This window comes from Lissotriton helveticus, chromosome 1_2 (genome assembly GCF_964261635.1).
Source record: "Lissotriton helveticus chromosome 1_2, aLisHel1.1, whole genome shotgun sequence".
NCBI lineage: Eukaryota > Metazoa > Chordata > Amphibia > Caudata > Salamandridae > Lissotriton > Lissotriton helveticus.
This window is the reverse complement of record NC_136058.1, coordinates 258,986,603-259,006,193: the sequence shown is the minus strand read 5'-3', so window position 1 is coordinate 259,006,193 and position 19,591 is coordinate 258,986,603.

Here is a 19,591-nt window from a genome sequence, read left to right as displayed (position 1 = left end):
TCTTAAGGGGGTTTTATATAGCGCTCTGTCACCATAGGTTTCCTGGCGCTGATTGAGTACTGAGAGGAGTAGGCACGGGGGTCTAACCAGACTGTGTAAAAAGAAGAGATTTCAGGAGTTTCCTAAACTCCAGAAGAGATTTGGAAGATTTGAACGGGAGAGGCAGCGGGTTCCAGAGGTTAGGGGCTAAATGAGCAAACCTGCGGCCGCCGAATCTTTTCCACTTAATTGGGAGGGTAGCTAAGAGCTGATGATGGGAAGATCGTAGATTGCGTGCCGAACAGTAAAGGGTGACCAGGGATTTGAGAAAGGCGGTAGAGGTCCCATAGACAGCTTTGAATGGCAGGCAGCCGATCTTATATGCAGCCCTCCGTTCGACCGGCAGCCAATGAAGTTTGCGAAGTAATGGCTTCGCAGACTGCCACTTCGGGGTCTTGTAGGCCAATCTGGTCGCCTGGTTCTGTACTATTTGGAGCCTGTAGAGAAGGGATTTTGGTAAGCCATGGTACAGAGAGTTTGAAAAATCGAGGCGGGACAGTACCAGGGAGATCAGAACTTGTATCAGGGCCTCAGGTGTAAGGAGGTGGGAAATTTTCCTGATTTTTCTATGTTGGAACATGCATGATGACAGGACAGCACCCACCTGGGGCTTGAGGGAGAGCTCCGTGTCAATGATGACCCCAAGACTTTTTGCTGATTTGGCTGGGGTGGGTGGGGGCCGAGTTCCGCCGGCCAGAACTGTGGACCCCAATAGGTGGAGCTGTTACTTGGGAGAATCAGTTCTGTTTTCCCCGGATTCAGCTTAAGCTGGTTAAGGTTCATCCATTGTTGGATGTGTAGCATCACCGCTTGACTATCAGTGGCTGCGTTTGGGGTGTTGAGAGTGAAGATGATTTGCAGACCATCTGCATAATTGAAGACGGTGATGTCCCACCTCTTCAAGGAGTGGATAAGTGGTTGAAGGTAGAGGTTAAAAAGTAGAGGGGACAGGGAGGATCCCTGAGGCACTCCGCACTTAGATGGCACCTTGGCAGCCGTGAAAGGGCCTAAGCGAACCGCTTGGGTTCTGCCCGATAAAAAGGATTTAATCCAGGCAGAGGCCAGGCCCTGGATGCCGGCCTGCTCGACACGGTGGAGAAGGATGTTATGGTCCACCGTGTCGAACGCCGCTGACATGTCTAGTAAAACGAGCGCTTGAGGTACCCCTTTATCGGCATTGCCCCTTAGAGAATCCATAACTGCCAGGATCACAGCCTCGGTGGAATGGGCTGGTCTGAAACCGGCTTGGTTGGGTTCGAGGTAGTTGGAGCACTCGATAATTTGAGAGAGGCAGCTGGTGACATGTGCCTCCAGAAGTTTGGATAGGTAGGGCAGGAGGGAAATAGGCCGATAGTTGGCGAGGTCCTCCGGGTCGGCACCAGGTTTTTTTAGTAGAGGCACCAAGGCTGCCTCCTTGAAGGAGTTGGGCACCGTGCCTGTCTCGAGGGAAGTGTTTAACAGGGCTAAGATACAGTCCGGTAGAGCCAGGCAGATATCTTGAAACACAGAGGGGGGACAGCAGTCATTGGGCGAGCCCGACTTGACTCGAGCAGCAAGTTTGGCTAGAGTATTAGAGTCAAGGGTAGGAAAGCTTAAAAAAGAAAGTTGGATACCAGGGGAGGAGGCTGATATGACAGCGGAAGGGCCAGGGGGGATAGTATTCTTGATCTTAGTGATCATATCAATGAAGAAGCTATTTAGGGCATTGCAGGACTCCTGGGTGGGGGTCTGGGAAGGAAGGGTTCTGGCGTTGGACGTAAGCTTGATGAAGCAAAGCTTCGCATATTTTGCGGCTTGCCGAAATCAAGAACCTCATTTATGTGTAATAAGGTAACCCGTGTATGTTTTACTAACGTTTATATTAAGATTGAGTAAAGTTTAAGACGCTTGCCTATGTGTATTTCTAATGAAATTAATCCATGTCCTCTAAAATGGCCGCCGCTTGTATTTTAGTTACTGCGCATGCGTCAGCCACACTCATGTGTCCTGACGTGTCTGCAGAAGTGGAGGGAAAGTTATGCGCATGCGTAATTCATAGCTGTGCTTATCATGTGGTACTGCTCGTGCCACTGCTCTTGTGATCGTGTCAATGTAGCTAACATTTAAATTGCATAAGTTTATTTCTTGATGATGAGTTAAAAGTACAAACCCTGTGATGTGTTTTCATAATGACATTATTATGTATTAATTTGTTTTCGCTTACTTTTCATGTACCGCGGGCAATGGGGGTCTGAGTGAGAGGAGAGCCATATTGGAGGTCCCTTCTGCGCCTGTGCGACATTCGGCAGCACGAGGGACCTTGGCTGATGGAACATAGCCAGCTGGCAGTGATGGGCGAGATGCTCCTGAGAAAGTCACCTCTGCCCTGCGAGAACAGCGAATGTGGCTTCTTATATGTTACATTGTATTGATGCGCTACTGTTAGCTCATGGGAACCCCAAACATGCTAGGCGGTACCAAAATATGTAAATGAAGGCTTCAAATCGTATATTGTGATTGGTGTGTTACCCAAATCCTACCTTAGGACCAATCGAAATTGAGGGATTCTGACACTTTGCAACATTTGGGGGGTGGTACACTGTCCCAAAACTGTATATCTATCCTGGGTTCACCTAGTGAACCGTCCGACTTGTCTGGTTTAGCTGACCTGTCACTGACCCAACGCACTCAATAGGTGACTGAAGATACAGAGCGCTGCAGTGCACTCTGTCCGAATTTGACCATAGACTAAGGTTTTACTGAACCTTAAAGTGCTGGCAAAGCACTTAGCTGGGAGTTCGCTGACCCAATCGGGGTCTTGATCGATATCTGCAGAGCGGGTGGAGCGCAGGCGTTGCTTCCTAACTGTGGGTTCCGGTCCTGTCCTGAAGAGGGTCCTGTCCTGAGGGTTTGCTGTCCTGTCCTGAGGTCCTGTCCTGATTCTTATTCCGAGGGTATCCTGTCCTGTCCTGGGTGTCCATTCTGCACCTGCTGTCCTTTGAGGGGTATCCTTCCTTGAGGGTTTCCTGTCCTTAACTGACCCGTGGCCAGGGTTTGGTTTCCACACCTTTCTAGGTAAATATTGCTCTGAAATCTCTTGAAATTCTTGCACCTTCTGAATTTCTAACTTTTGCTTCAATAAAGTTCAACATTGCATATGTGATATTTTCCATGCCTTTCCGCAACTATTGAAAGTCATTTAAAATTTTGCAAAGTTATTCCTATGTCTTCTCATTTGTTAGAAATTATATTTTGCATAGCAGTGTGTCATTTCCTGATATGGTCTAGAACTTCGTTGCCTAGGTTGTTCAAAGGCCCTTTCACCTTAAGTGAAGCGTGTTATTCATTATAAGTTCTTCTATAATCACACACACTTAGTCTATCACTGTTTTAGATAATACTGACTTGCATAGTATCTTTTCTCGTTACATTTTATTAGTACTTTGATGATTACTCTGCCATTATTTCTTTATGCATATGTGATTTACATTATCTTGGTTATTGATTGCCTTATTTTACTGTATCTCATGCAAGAAAATATTGAACTTTAGATAAACATTTTAAAACTTCCAGTTGTCCGTGGTCATTTAAACAGTATTTGAATGTTATTGGTTGGGTTTGTATTTTGCTGCCTTTCCTTTACAGCTAGCTCCCTGATTCATTGTGGTCATTAGGCACCTGCATCGGTGGATGGTAAGTCGGGTGCACTGAAAATTGGTAGCAGGGAACACACACACACCAAATTGGTAGAGCTCGTGAAGTCACCTGATCGATGTATATGGTGATTTGAAAAGTATATGGGCCCTGAAGCCGGAAACGGCGAAAACTGTTGGTCGGGTGGCCTCGCGCGCTCTATCAGTTTTCTGGTAGCTAGAGGATGGTTAGGGACTAGCTAAAGGTTAGGTAGGACTAGTTAGGCTAGTTAAGTCGGTAGCTGCTATTATATTAATGCTGCTATAAGAGCGGCTGTTCTGAGGGAACTGATCACTCTCTTGTGAATACGCTGCTGAAATTCATGAATTTTTGTATTGTTATTATTCTTGTTCTTATATTGTTATATGTACTAATCCATGCAATTGTCAATCGTTTAGTTGTATGTTGTCCGAACTCCCCGGGGAATTGAAAGGGCAAGTGGTGAATAGAATCCATTGTCCTGAGGTCACAGGTTCGAGGAAAGTTAGGTGCAGGTTAGGATAACCGGGAAGCACTAACTAGGGTTTTCTGAATACATGTGTGAATAAATGACAGTAACGGGGTTCATTGGCAAAATTCCCATAGTGGCGTAACCTAGTAAGGGTCACATCGGAAGAGTAGCAGGTTCCTCGGAGCTAGCGTGAAAGCAGAGGGGTCCGCTGAGAAACCTTAAACTCAAAATATATCCCGAAAAGAAGTGGATGAGTTTAGGGGAATAACAGGTTCACCGATGCTAGAGTGAAGGGTAGGCGGAAGAGATCTGCCCGCAGCGAGTGAAAAGTAAATGGAAGTAGTTTACTTGCAGTAATAGAATTCTATCTCTGTCTAGACACTTGAGCACTGTGGCGAATGTGTATTTGTTGTAAAATAACCAAGCACTGAGCACTTTAAAAGAAAGAAAGTTTCCGTTACCTTGTGAAGGGAGGGAGTCAGTCGCGAAGCGCCTCTGACGTCACTCTGTGCCGCGCTGGGATTGGTAGAAGCAGCGGGCGGGTAGCGGAGCTGAAAATTGTAAAGGAGGGGTGAGCGCCGGAGCGTGGGAACTGTCTCACGAAGGGGCCGCGCACCCATTGGCAGAGCTTATTTTGTGTCGCGCACCCATTGGTTGCACGATTTTCTGAAGCGCATTCTGATTGGAGGTAGTTTGTAAACAAAGTTAGCACAGAAGTCGTATGTGGCACTCGCGGACTACAGAGACGCGACCTGATCCAAGGCATCTAGGGTTTGAAAGGGATCAGTGGAAGGCTAACAGATACGATATTATGTACGGAACTAAGAGAAAAATGTCCCTTGTAAATAAGGTGAAAAATTATTTTAAAACAGACAAACCGATTAAATCTAGGGAAGGTGTTCTTGTCCCAGCACCCAATACTCCTGCCTCATTCATGATGTTTGACCGAGGGTACAATACCTGTGTGTGGCTAGAGAATTGGGTGAAGTACACAAAAGATGACGGAGTATTGGCTTTTCCGTTAGATGGTACTTTCAATGGTAGGATCTTATTTAATTTAAGAACCCGAATGAATGAACTGCATCCCAGACCCAGACTAACGCAGTATGAGGCATTAGAGGAATGGGAGATTGAGGCTTTTGAAAGAGAAAGACCCCGAATGGACAAGGGTTTGACCAAGTGGTACCCCAGGCTGAAACAGGAGTCCAGGGATAAAAGGATGAAGCAGTGGAGGCAGAGCATGATTGTTGAGGGTCTGTTTCCCATGATGCCGGCATGTCATAACGTTGGAGCGGGTGGGAAAAGTACTGAAAAATGTAAGCATTGGGGGGCCCTGGGGGATTCAGATGATGAACTGATAGATGACATCTGTACCAGAAGTCCGCCACCTTACAGTGAGGGAACCCGACCCTCCAGTGTAGGAGATGTTCCCCGACGCCCTTTCCTAAAGGAAGAAGACAGGTCCCTGGGACTGGGAGGGGGTGGTCAAGTATTGCCCTATCCTGAAAAACCCGAACTGGCGGAAACAAGGGATATATATCCCAAGGTGCCCGCAAGTCAGGAAGAAAAATATCCACGTACGAAAACTTTTTTCCCCAGACCCTTGTATGAAAGCGAAGAGAAACCATCGAATTCAGGACTGCCTTTTGTTCAACCTCCATATGGGGAAGAGCGCAGGTCCTATAATACTGGAACTTTATTCCCGAAACCAAATTATGGTGGTGGACCAAGTGAAACGCATCCTACTGCCCCGAGTTTTACTCCTCCGCCTACTGCCCCGAGTTTTACTCCTCCATTGACCCCACAGATATTACATGACACAACTCTAAGAAGGGTACTAGTGGAAAAGGAGCAAGAGGCTCTAGCTAGACAAAGAACAGAAATAATTCAGAAAATTTCTCAGATAAATACCAGTCCTGAGGCATTGACTATTCCAGTAACTATTGGACCGGTGGTCCCGTTATACGGAAATGGTCAGGGAAATCCGATTACTCCAGTCATGACCCCAGTCATAGCAACCCCGAGACAGGAACCAATCATCATAGATGATCAGTCCAGTGAGTGCGAGTCTGAAGTTGCGTTTTTGGAATTGCCAAACAAACAGACCGGAAAGGGAATACAGCAGAGGTATAACCCTTTTAATACAAAAGAAATTAAATTAGAGACAGCAACAGGTACTAGGAATGTCTCTCTGGTAACTCCGGATGAAATTGAGAGTTGGAGTCGTGAATTAGAGAAGCAGACTCCGCAAACAAAGCCTTTAGACCTCTACAAGCTGAGGGTTGAAATAGAAGAATTAATGGCAGGAAATGTGGGGTTGAATCGATTGAATACCTACTCTGAGGAAGAATTGTCGTTCATATGTAAAAGCTTTACAAGGAACACCAGAGTGCTCCATGAAAAACTGACCGAAACAGCAGTTAGTATGGGGGTAGATATCTCAAAATCCAAGCCCTTACAGAAACCGTACAGAGCAGACTTCTCAGACAAGGATATAGAACACCTGAATGTGGCAGGAAAGAAGCTACAGATTAAAGAATTAATGGGGGTACTGCAGAAATGGGGAGATGTGGAAAAATGGAGAAGCAGGTGGGCGAAAAAGAGGGAAGAGGTTCGCTCCCGACAAGTGACTCCCGAGTTTGCTTTAAGAGAGGTAGAAAAACCTGAGCAGTTATGCCCCATGCGCGAAGTTCCAGGAGGGAAATATGTGCATGTCCCCTGGTCTAGGCAGGATATTGTGTCCTTCACGAACGATTTTCCAAAATTAAGAGAGAAACCAGTTGACTGGTACCGGCAGGTGGAGAGGTTCGTGAAGGTACAGAAATGTCTGTGGAAAGACCTGGATGGGTTTTTCGACATTGTGGTTCCAGTAGATTTATGGACCCAGTGTAAAATAAACATAAATTGGCCCAGTGAAGAGTATCCCAGAGACAAGGACACAGGGGAGCCATCAAAGGAAGTCATGCGAAAATATGAGCAGGTAATTCAGCACTTGAAAGAAAAGGTGCCCGCCAAGGAAACTGATTGGACAAAAATAGATAGAACAACACAGGAAAGGGACGAGACAGTGCACTCCTTCTATGAGAGGTTATTGCAGGTATTTAAAACATACAGTGGTATTGACAACATCGACCTGAAGGATATGACACACTTTATTTACAGGTTTGTAAATGGTTTAAGACCTGAAATTTGTCAGTGGATAAAAGACAATAAAATCTGTTGGCATACTAAGAAAATGGATGAGGTCCTGCGGTACGCTAAGTACTGCGAGGACGAGATGGCAGAAAAGAAAAAGGCCCTTAAGGAGAAGGTTATGTGGGCTCAGGTGAAGCTCGCAGAACAGCAGGAAAAACAATTGAGTAACATGGTTAAAAATGCTGAGAACAAAAGTCCTGGGGGAGGGGGTGGAGGAAAGCCCCGGCCCAAATTTAGCAGGGAAGAGGCTATGAAAAAATTTCCCTGCCATCAGTGCGGCGAAATTGGACACTGGCGAAACGAGTGTCCCCAATTAGTCGATGTTAATGAGACAACTCCTGATTTAATTCCACAGACGCAGAAAGAAAGACCAAGAAAGACTCAACCCCAGGTAAAAACAGTTCAGGTGCCTCGAGCACCCAAACAGGTATACAGGGGAAGACAGGCAGAAAATGAAGAGATAGAGGTTTGGGAAAGCGGGGAGAACAGAAATACAGCAACTTCGCAGTATCTGCTGAATGATACCTTCCTTTGTAATGATCAGGACTGACGGGGCCTGAGAGGGGAGGACGAGGAGTGCGTACTTGGCGCTTCCTTGCCGGTAGACCAGTCTGGACCATATATTGAAGGAAAGGTTGACGGAAATGATGTCACCTTTTTGTTGGACACTGGTGCTACCCGTTCTACTGTAAGAACAGTGGACGTTCCAAACCTACCCCTCTCGGGAGAAAATATCCAAGTAGTAGGTGTATCTAATCAATTGATTAGTACTCCTGTTACCGAACCAATGGAGATTTCAATTGGAAATTTTAAACAGATGCATAGATTTGTAGTCTGTGACACCAGTCCAGTAAATTTACTGGGACGTGATTTGCTGTGCAAAATGAACTGTACCATCTTTTGCACACCAAAAGGTGTCGAAATACAGACCCCAGATGAAGACGGCATTTATAAATTATTGTTGCTTAGACCTGACTCAGAACTTAAAAGATTGACCCTGCAGGACTTGCCCCAAGAACTACAGGAAGCCGTAAAGCCAGAAGTGTGGGATTTCACTGGAAAAGATGTGGGTTTGATGAAAGATGTAGACCCAATACAAATAGCCATCAAGGACAATGCAGTATATCCTAACACTAGGCCCTACCGAATGAATGCTGAAGTGAAAGCAGGTGTCACTCTGGAGATACAAAAATTATTGGAAGGAAACATCATACAAGAAGTGATGAGCAGCCCATGCAACTCACCGATTATGGGCATCAAAAAGCCTAGTGGCAAGTATAGGGTAGTGCAGGACCTGAGAAAGGTTAACAAAATTGTAGTTCCTTGCTGCCCTATTGTCCCGAACCCTGCAGTAATTCTGTACCAGATTCCTTGGGATGCTGAGTGGTTCACTGTGATTGATTTGTGTCATGCATTCTTTTCGATACCCCTGCACCCCGACAGCAAATTTCTTTTCTCATTTGCCTTCGAGGGTCACGTGTATTGTTGGAACCGGGTCCCTCAAGGGTATACAGAGAGCCCCTCTATCTTTAATCAGATCTTGAAGAAATGTCTAGAGACTTTGACCTTACCTGGGAACTCTGTATTAGTGCAGTACATAGACGACCTTCTATTGGCGTCTAAAAGTCACAGGGACTGTGTAGTTGACACCATTGCCCTCCTAAATCACCTGTGTGAGAAAGGGCATAAAGTGTCCCCTGACAAACTACAGTTCTGTGCGAAATCAGTGAAATATCTGGGACACCAGATAGAAAAGGGTGTCAGAAAAGTCACTTCAGAAAGAGTGAGAATAATTCAAAAGATGCAGTTGCCCCGTACTCAAAAAGAAGTCAGAATGTTCCTGGGTGTATTAGGGTACTGCAGGCAGTGGATTCTGGGATTTGCAGCCTTAGCCAGGCCCTTGATAAAAATGACCACGAGAGGAATGCCAGATGTTGTGCAGTGGGACGATGAAAGTCTAATGGCTTTCACCAGATTGAAAAACTGTCTGTGTACAGCCCCTGCGTTGGGAATGCCAGATTATTCAAAAGAGTTTGCCCTTTTCTGTGACACTCGCGATAATTGCGCATTGTCAGTCCTGACTCAAGAACATGGCACAACCAGGAGGCCTGTGGCCTATTTCTCTGCCACACTGGACCCAGTAGCTGCTGGGTTACCAGGCTGTCTAAAAGCAGTAGCTGCTACCTGTGCAAGTTTGGAACAGAGTGAGTCCATTGTCATGGGACATCCTGTGACTGTTTATGTTTCACATGGAGTGGTAATTCTATTGACCAGAACTAAAACACAGTATCTCACCCCTAGTCGGCTGACTAAATACGAGAGGATTCTTGTGGGCGCAGCAAATGTAAGCATTGTTAGGTGCGGTATTCTGAACCCTGCCACCTTACTCCCCGACCCATCGGAAATGGAAGGTAGGGATGATGATGAACATGATTGTATTGATCTGACAGAGTTCAGTACCAAGCCACGCCCAGACATAAAAGAAGTGCCATTGCCTGAGCATGATAAAGAACTATTTGTGGATGGTTCCTGTCTAAGACATGAATTAGGAGGCTTGAGTGCTGCTTATGCAGTAGTGTCTTTCGAAAAGATTGAACGAGCAGGTTACCTATATAACATCAAGTCTGCACAAGTAGCTGAATTGATAGCCATGATAATGGCTTGCAAAATTGGGAAGGACTTACGCATAACAGTGTATACTGACAGTCAGTACTGTTATGGCGTTGTGCATGACTTTGGCCAATTATGGATGCAGAGGGAATTCATGACTTCCTCAGGTACTCCCATTCGGAATGCAAAGGTTGTTCATGACCTTTTAGAGGCCATCCAGTTGCCCAAAGAACTGGCAGTGGTAAAATGTGCTGCTCATCAAAGGAGCATGGACAGAGTATCACTGGGAAACGATTATGCTGATCGAGTGGCTCAATGGTGTGCCAAAGATCGATATATTATAAATCCAAAACGAGGGGGGCCAGGAACCAGCTGCCAGCTTCAGGTGTTTGAGGAAGTGCCTACATGGGATGAAGTGAGAGAGTGGCAGGAGTCGGCTCCTTGGCAAGAAAGAGAGAAATGGAAAGAGGATGGATGTAGACCGAGACGTGTGGATGGTGTCATCATAGGTCCAACTGGTATGCCTGTGTTACCCCGACACTTGCTTGGCACAATGGCAAGATTAATACATGAAGGATCACACATTGGTAGGGATGCCATGATTCTGGTATTTCAACAGACTTGGTACAGCAAGAAATTCAGGAAGGTAGCAGAGTCCCTCTGCCAGAGGTGCCTGTCATGTCAACAGATGAACCCAGGCAAGAGGACAATGGTTGAACTGAGCAAGATTGGGAGGTCAGGGGGTCCCTTTATAAAAATACAGGTTGATTTCATCACCATGCCCCGTTGTGAAGGGAAACGATATGTCCTTGTCATTGTGTGCGTATTTTCGAAATGGGTAGAAGCTTACCCTACTCCCAAGAGTGACGCACTGACAGTAGCGAAGTGTTTACTAAAAGAACTGATACCTAGGTTCGGAATACCATACATTATTGAATCAGACCAGGGTGGACATTTCCACAATGAAATAATGGCTGAACTGTGTAAGGCCTTTGGGATAAGGCAGAAACTTCATTGTGCATACCATCCAGAGGCTTCTGGAATAGTGGAACAAGTAAATGGAACTATCAAAAACAGACTAGCAAAGCTGACAGATGCTACTGGCATGAACTGGGTGAAGGCCCTGCCCCTGGTCCTGATGGGACTGAGAAGTGTTCCAGACCGCAAGACAGGCCTAAGTCCCCATGAAATCATTATGGGAAGAGTGATGAGACAAGCATGGGTGCCAGGAAGCAAACTGTTGAGTATTACTGATGATTTGGTGCTTGAATACTGCAGAAGATTGGGTGACCAAGTGCGTTCTATCTCTCGCCAGATTGGAGACGACGGCATCCTTAATCCAACGACTCCTCTCCACAACTTGGTTCCAGGAGACTGGGTCAAAATAAAGAAGCACACTCGATCAAGCTGTCTGGCACCCAGGTGGGGAAAGAAGCGCCAAGTAATCCTGGTGACAACCACTGCAGTGAAAGTCGCAGGTGTTCCCCAGTGGATCCACGCCGGACACACCCAGAAGGTATTGCCAGACAAAGGATTTGAAGAACCAGGGCAACCAGCAGAGGACCCTGAAGAAGCCAGACCAGTAGCAACTGACAACGAGCAGCCCAGCACCAATCAGGTTGCAGGAACAGCAGACGTTGGCCCAGGAGTAGTTGACTGCGAACTGCCAAGAAACCAGCCTACTGAAGAGGTCCAGGAAACTGAGCCAGGAGTAGCTGAAGACGAGCTGCCAAGCATATGGCCAGAAGAATGGATACCGATGATTGATCTGACCGAAGATCCTATCAGAACAAGAGAACGATTTAGTGAAGGTAGAGAGTGGACTAGTCAGGAAAAGCAAGGCACAGGCGAAGAACCTCAGCCACTTGAGATTCAAATCAAAACTGAGGAAGGAGAAGGTCAGACAGGGACAGAGCACGTGATTGATACAGATCCAGTGAATAAGACTGAACAAATATCCGATACTGAACAAGTACCTGAGACTGAACAAGTACCTGATACTGAACAAGTGCAGGATATAGAGCAAGTGTTCGATACTCCTCCATTAACTCCTGATGTGGATAAGGGACAGACTAGACATAGAGTAATAGTTCGAGCAGAAGAAAATCAAGAGATCGAAGTGCTTGAACAGGATCAGATAGGGTTAGAAAAACGGGTTCAGGAAACAGAAACAGAAACAGAGACAATTGAAAGCCAAAAACAAAATATTCCTGAACAAGGCCAGATTAGCAACCAGGCAGAAGAATTTGATGCTAGCCCTGGAACTAGTCAGATAAGGGAAGTAGGAGAAGAAAGTGGAGAAGAATTACCACAAGATAAAGAGAACAAGAGAAGAAGAAAAGAAAGTGAAGTCCAAGTACCGACTAAGAGACTAAAGAAAAGAAACAACCTTGAGCCTAGGTTTGTAAAAAGACTGAGACTAAGAATAAAGACAGTGGAAGAAAAACGTGCAGAAGCAAGAAGAAGTGCTCGAATAGCAGAGCAGGAAGAAGACTCTTCCAAAAGAAGGAGTGAGCGAATAAAAAGACAAAACAAAAAGTACAAGTCTCCTGAATGGACACTGGTTTTGGAAGAACTTGAAGATCTTGATATAACTGACGTGAGCGACGGAGAACCTGTCCCAGAGTACTCAGCTGAAGAGGAAGACGAGCCACCGTGAATTTGCACAAAGTAAGCTAGTTGTGTAAAAAGTAAAAAAGAGGGGTGAGAACACTCCTACTGAGCTAAAATGTCTGATTCAACAGTGAATGGTAGTCCTAGTTGCAGCCGTTTTAAGACGTGTTGCAAGGTGTGTATATGTAGTGTAGTAGTACTGATAGTTATCTGGATAGGATTAACAATTTTCATTCCCTTTGCTGTAAGTAAAGATACTAACATTGTCCCTACTGAAGTTGTAAATACTGACAGTGAGGAGCTGACAACACAGAGTATAGAAAGACATGAGAGAGCATTGAGACAAACTAAACGAGACTTAGAAGCATCAGATGAGAAAGGACTACATTATCATGGCATGAAGAACAGGACACATTTGAATGTTTTCGCAAACTTGTTAATACACTATGTAGAGACTATGGAAATTGAAGATTGCTATGTCTGCATGAAGCTACCTACTTCTGTGGCTGAAGGCGTGACATACCATCATCTGCCATTAACATATGGAATTTCCTGTAGCATTTTAGCTAGTTTATTTTACAAAAGGGGACCGTTACAGTATTATTACTCTAACAATGACGTGATTTTTTCTGAACTTCCTATACGTGGGAACTTGAATCCTGTACATACCAAAACTGACACCATAAGATATATGGGAGACTACTTTCTGACTATAGGGAACATTGACATAGCAGACGCACACAGAGATAACTTGACTTGTTCTTTGCGTGAGCAGGAAAAGATGTTCCTGAACATGGCAGAGAAAAGGAGAATTAAAATTCAGAAGAAGGCTAATGACGAAAGTCAGAAAAAGCCAAAGTGGGCAGAAAACATGGAAGGCACCTCATCTGGTGGAGCGGGTCCTGCTCTGTTGCTGGATTTTGAAAAGAAAGGCAAGCTATGTCTTCACCGCGAGAAGACTAGCTATTATAATAATGTTTTCATTGGTTCCAGTGAATGCGAACATAATTACAAGGTAATTGGAGGTTGGGGTTTCAAAAATGGGTCAGAGCCTGTGTTTCCTGGAATTTATTATATTTGTGGGGACAAGGCTTATTTCAAATTGCCGGATCACTGGTATGGAAGCTGCTACTTTGGCATTGTCTTCCCGAAAATATACCATGTGAATGGAAAAGCTGGAAGCAATGAAGATACTAATGGCTTAGTGCGTAGTAAAAGAGAAAGTATAGGTGAAATTATGGGTAGTATTTTCAGTGCACTGATACCTGGAGTGGGAGTGGTTCTGAACACTCACAGAATTTGCAAATTGTCTACTATAGTAGATGTGCTGTCTACTGAAACAGCTCATGGATTTCTGCTGGTCAATACTGAAATGGTTGCGATCAGATCAATGGTTTTACAAAATCGACTTGCTCTTGACACCCTATTAGCGAAAGAGGGCGGAGTCTGCCGGATGTTGAAGGCGCAACATTGTTGCACTTATATTCCGGACAAAAGTGTACAGATCAAAAGATATGTGAGAAACATTACTAATTTGGCAAAGGAACTCAAACCACTCGAGGTTGATAGTGCCTGGAAGAGACTGGTAGATGGTCTCTCAAATGTAGGTCATTGGCTTGCTGGCATAGGTAAAAGCTTATTATTGAAAATTCTGATGCCAATTGGTATTATAGGTCTTATTATACTTTCCATTTTCTTATGCTGTAAATACCGCAAGCGCACCAGAAAGCACGAGGTTAATGCAAGAGGGGTGAAACGAAGTGTGGATGAGATTGAATTAGAGGAAGTGAATGATCAGATATACAAAAAGGTGAAGACTTCTCACCCTGCTAAAACTGAAAGAGAAAAGTTAGAGCGATTGTTGGAAGAAATAGAACTTTATAAAGTGTGAAAGAAAGTTGGCATCTGGTTCCATTATAATTTGTGATGATAGTAAATATCATCAAAGAGGGGATTGATGAAGCAAAGCTTCGCATATTTTGCGGCTTGCCGAAATCAAGAACCTCATTTATGTGTAATAAGGTAACCCGTGTATGTTTTACTAACGTTTATATTAAGATTGAGTAAAGTTTAAGACGCTTGCCTATGTGTATTTCTAATGAAATTAATCCATGTCCTCTAAAATGGCCGCCGCTTGTATTTTAGTTACTGCGCATGCGTCAGCCACACTCATGTGTCCTGACGTGTCTGCAGAAGTGGAGGGAAAGTTATGCGCATGCGTAATTCATAGCTGTGCTTATCATGTGGTACTGCTCGTGCCACTGCTCTTGTGATCGTGTCAATGTAGCTAACATTTAAATTGCATAAGTTTATTTCTTGATGATGAGTTAAAAGTACAAACCCTGTGATGTGTTTTCATAATGACATTATTATGTATTAATTTGTTTTCGCTTACTTTTCATGTACCGCGGGCAATGGGGGTCTGAGTGAGAGGAGAGCCATATTGGAGGTCCCTTCTGCGCCTGTGCGACATTCGGCAGCACGAGGGACCTTGGCTGATGGAACATAGCCAGCTGGCAGTGATGGGCGAGATGCTCCTGAGAAAGTCACCTCTGCCCTGCGAGAACAGCGAATGTGGCTTCTTATATGTTACATTGTATTGATGCGCTACTGTTAGCTCATGGGAACCCCAAACATGCTAGGCGGTACCAAAATATGTAAATGAAGGCTTCAAATCGTATATTGTGATTGGTGTGTTACCCAAATCCTACCTTAGGACCAATCGAAATTGAGGGATTCTGACACTTTGCAACATTTGGGGGGTGGTACACTGTCCCAAAACTGTATATCTATCCTGGGTTCACCTAGTGAACCGTCCGACTTGTCTGGTTTAGCTGACCTGTCACTGACCCAACGCACTCAATAGGTGACTGAAGATACAGAGCGCTGCAGTGCACTCTGTCCGAATTTGACCATAGACTAAGGTTTTACTGAACCTTAAAGTGCTGGCAAAGCACTTAGCTGGGAGTTCGCTGACCCAATCGGGGTCTTGATCGATATCTGCAGAGCGGGTGGAGCGCAGGCGTTGCTTCCTAACTGTGGGTTCCGGTCCTGTCCTGAAGAGGGTCCTGTCCTGAGGGTTTGCTGTCCTGTCCTGAGGTCCTGTCCTGATTCTTATTCCGAGGGTATCCTGTCCTGTCCTGGGTGTCCATTCTGCACCTGCTGTCCTTTGAGGGGTATCCTTCCTTGAGGGTTTCCTGTCCTTAACTGACCCGTGGCCAGGGTTTGGTTTCCACACCTTTCTAGGTAAATATTGCTCTGAAATCTCTTGAAATTCTTGCACCTTCTGAATTTCTAACTTTTGCTTCAATAAAGTTCAACATTGCATATGTGATATTTTCCATGCCTTTCCGCAACTATTGAAAGTCATTTAAAATTTTGCAAAGTTATTCCTATGTCTTCTCATTTGTTAGAAATTATATTTTGCATAGCAGTGTGTCATTTCCTGATATGGTCTAGAACTTCGTTGCCTAGGTTGTTCAAAGGCCCTTTCACCTTAAGTGAAGCGTGTTATTCATTATAAGTTCTTCTATAATCACACACACTTAGTCTATCACTGTTTTAGATAATACTGACTTGCATAGTATCTTTTCTCGTTACATTTTATTAGTACTTTGATGATTACTCTGCCATTATTTCTTTATGCATATGTGATTTACATTATCTTGGTTATTGATTGCCTTATTTTACTGTATCTCATGCAAGAAAATATTGAACTTTAGATAAACATTTTAAAACTTCCAGTTGTCCGTGGTCATTTAAACAGTATTTGAATGTTATTGGTTGGGTTTGTATTTTGCTGCCTTTCCTTTACAGCTAGCTCCCTGATTCATTGTGGTCATTAGGCACCTGCATCGGTGGATGGTAAGTCGGGTGCACTGAAAATTGGTAGCAGGGAACACACACACACCAAATTGGTAGAGCTCGTGAAGTCACCTGATCGATGTATATGGTGATTTGAAAAGTATATGGGCCCTGAAGCCGGAAACGGCGAAAACTGTTGGTCGGGTGGCCTCGCGCGCTCTATCAAGCTCACTCATGACTGTAAAGATCTCCTTAGATTTATTGGGGGCAGTGAGAATCATTTCAGAAATGTGTAGGGATTTTGCTGCCAGGATTGCGTTTTTGTATTTTTTTCATGCAGTGACATATAACTCTCTATCAGTAGGTGAGTAGTTACGTCTCCACCTACGTTCCATCTGGCGTAATTCAAGTTGCTGAATTTTCAGAGTGGTATTAAACCACCTGTGTGATTTACTGTGCCTGGAACGAGGGTATCTGGAGAGGGGGGCAAACTGGTCGCTTGCCTTGGTGATCCAACCCGAAAAGTCTTCCTCCAATATGTGAACAGTCGCAGCACTGCGCGGCTGGGGACAAGTATCAGCCAGGAACGAGAGGAAGCTTTGAGAATCAAGTGCACTCCATTTGCGGGCGGTACCGCCTGCAAGTGGAGGGACCTTTACCCGACCCCTGACAGTGATCACGGTGTCGATCATATAATGGTTCGACCAGATGCAGGGCGTGATCACGGGGCAGGAAAGCGTGAGGTTGTGGGTCCAAATATGGTCTAATATATGGCCCCTAATATGGGTAGGAGAAGTGACGAGTTGGGTCAAGTTGAGGCTGGAGAGAACTTCGAACAGCTCAGCCGCATGGGGGCCAGCGTCGCAATCATTATACCAATAGTTGAAGTCACCGTAGACAGCGACTCAAGCGGAAGAAGTGATCAGATTGGCTAACTGTTCGCTGAAGGCCGCCGGAAACAGAGGCATGGGGTAGGGGGGGCGGTAGAGAACGATAAGAGTAAGGGCACCCTCTCCAGTCTCCAGGCTGATAATAAGATTGTCCACATCCGCGAGGATAAGAGAGGAGGTGGAGATGAATTTGAACTCCTTTCGAATGACAGCTGCCACCCCTCCGCCAGTCCGACCAGAGGGTCGGTTCGTGTTAAGCATGTAATAATCGGGGGGCAGTGCTGCCAAGATGTCAGGGAGAGAGTCGTTAGTCAGCCAGGTCTTGGTGATTAGGAGGATATCTGGTCGTTCATCAAGAAGCAGAAGGAGAAGGTCGGCCTGGTGTTTTACAAGTGAACGTGTATTTAAATATAATACACGAATATGCATTTCAATAGTGCTGGAGCAGGCTGGGGGCTTGCGACTGGAGCGTGGGGGGGAGGTATTACGCACGATGCCGCATGAGGAGGCACGGTCTCGACTTACTTGAGAGAGGACGCAGTGAGCGGATTGTAGTTTCCTGAGGGTAGTGGAAGAATAGGTAAGAAGAGTGGCAGTATCCCTCGCCCCTGGGCCCGTCCGGCCGCGGACGGGCGCAGACGGGCAGGACTCTGGCACGACTCCGGCACGATTGAGGCGCGACCGCTGATCGCGTCCGCTGCGCGACCGCTGATCGCGTCCACTGCGCGGAGCCATTACTAGTTGTTTAAGTACTGGCGGCTAGAGAGCCGATCGTAGAGTGCCCAATGTAAGATGGCCGCCGCCGATTCACACAGCCCCGGAGCCTCAGCCCTTCAATCGGCCGAGAACCGCCTGAGGTGTGTAAGTAAGGAAATCAACGTTAGTTATTAGTGGAACAAAGTGCAAGGTGCTGGGGGGTCCGTGCCACAACAAGAAATGATAATAGGTAAATAGAGCGTCACGATGAAATCCGTGAGCTCTAGGTGACAGGGAGGGGGGGGGGAGCGGACACAAAGGGGCAACAGCAAAGAGCAAGATAAAAAGTTTAAAAGCACTATCTGATTAAAAGTCTCCTGGCTTCCGCCTCAGGAGAAGTATGAGCAGTAATCTCTCGCCTGCTCTCCAAGGGCTGTTTAAGTACTGGCGACTAGAGCGCCGATCGTAGAGTGCCCAATGTAAGATGGCCGCCGCCGATTTACACAGCCCTGGAGCCTCAGCCCTTCAATCGGCAATCGTTTAGGGTGGATCTAACTTACACTCATTTCTTTTTTAGTTGCTGAGAGGTTTATAATTTATTTATTTTATTTTATTTAAGAGCTTTCTATAGCGCAAGCCGGAACCGAAGGTATAGGAGCGCTTTACAGCACTGTCAATCATAAGATACATTAATACAATAATTTGCACAGTGGGTCCTTATGCATCGTGTAATATCTTTGCAACAAGCATAGAGTCACTTGTGAGACATATTAACACTGTTGAATGTGCAATGTATCAAGACGTTTTGAGTGGTGTTGCCCTGGATGGCATCATGTCTCTTGACTGGGTCTGTTCGGGGATATGGAGTATGATATCGTTGTGAGCACTGAGTCACTTGTAAGAGATGTTAACACAGTTGTGTGTAGAGTGTCTCAGGTCGCTCCGCATGATCACGTCGTAGATGGCACCCTGTCTCCTGCCGGGGTTTGATCCGGGATGGGGGGGGATCATTGAGGTAGACCTGGGGAGAGTTAGGTAAAGGTCTTAATGACAAAGTGACAGTGTGCTGATGTAGGCAGGCTTCAGTGTTAGGTAGTAGTTAACCCATTGAGAGAAATCTGTTGAGGAGGAGGTCTTTGAGCTGCCTTTTGAATTTTAAGTAGGATGGGTTAGTCCTTATGTGTACTGGGATGGAGTTCCAGATTTTTGGTGCACTACCTGTGAAAGATCGGGTGCGGTTTTTTGTTTGCGAGTTTTAGGCGGGATACGGAGTAGAGTTTTGTTGCTCCTTAGGTTTCTTAATAATTATTGTGACAATTCATCATGTGATTTATACAAAAATACCATATAATACATTTTAAGACATTATAAAAGATCGTTATATTGTGTGCATACTAAATCTTGTGTGTGGTTTAGGGCTTGTTAATATCTGCTGCAGATGTAAAACATTCTCTGACAAGTTTGTCGGACTCCTAACACGTTTACGTTCCACACGCATGTCAGAAGGGCAAACAGAGGGTGCCTGGATTACCACCACCTGGGCACCACGGAGTACTTTGTAGAATGTTTTATTTTTGTTTTATTTATTTATGTATAGACAAAGCCGTGCAATAACGAAAGT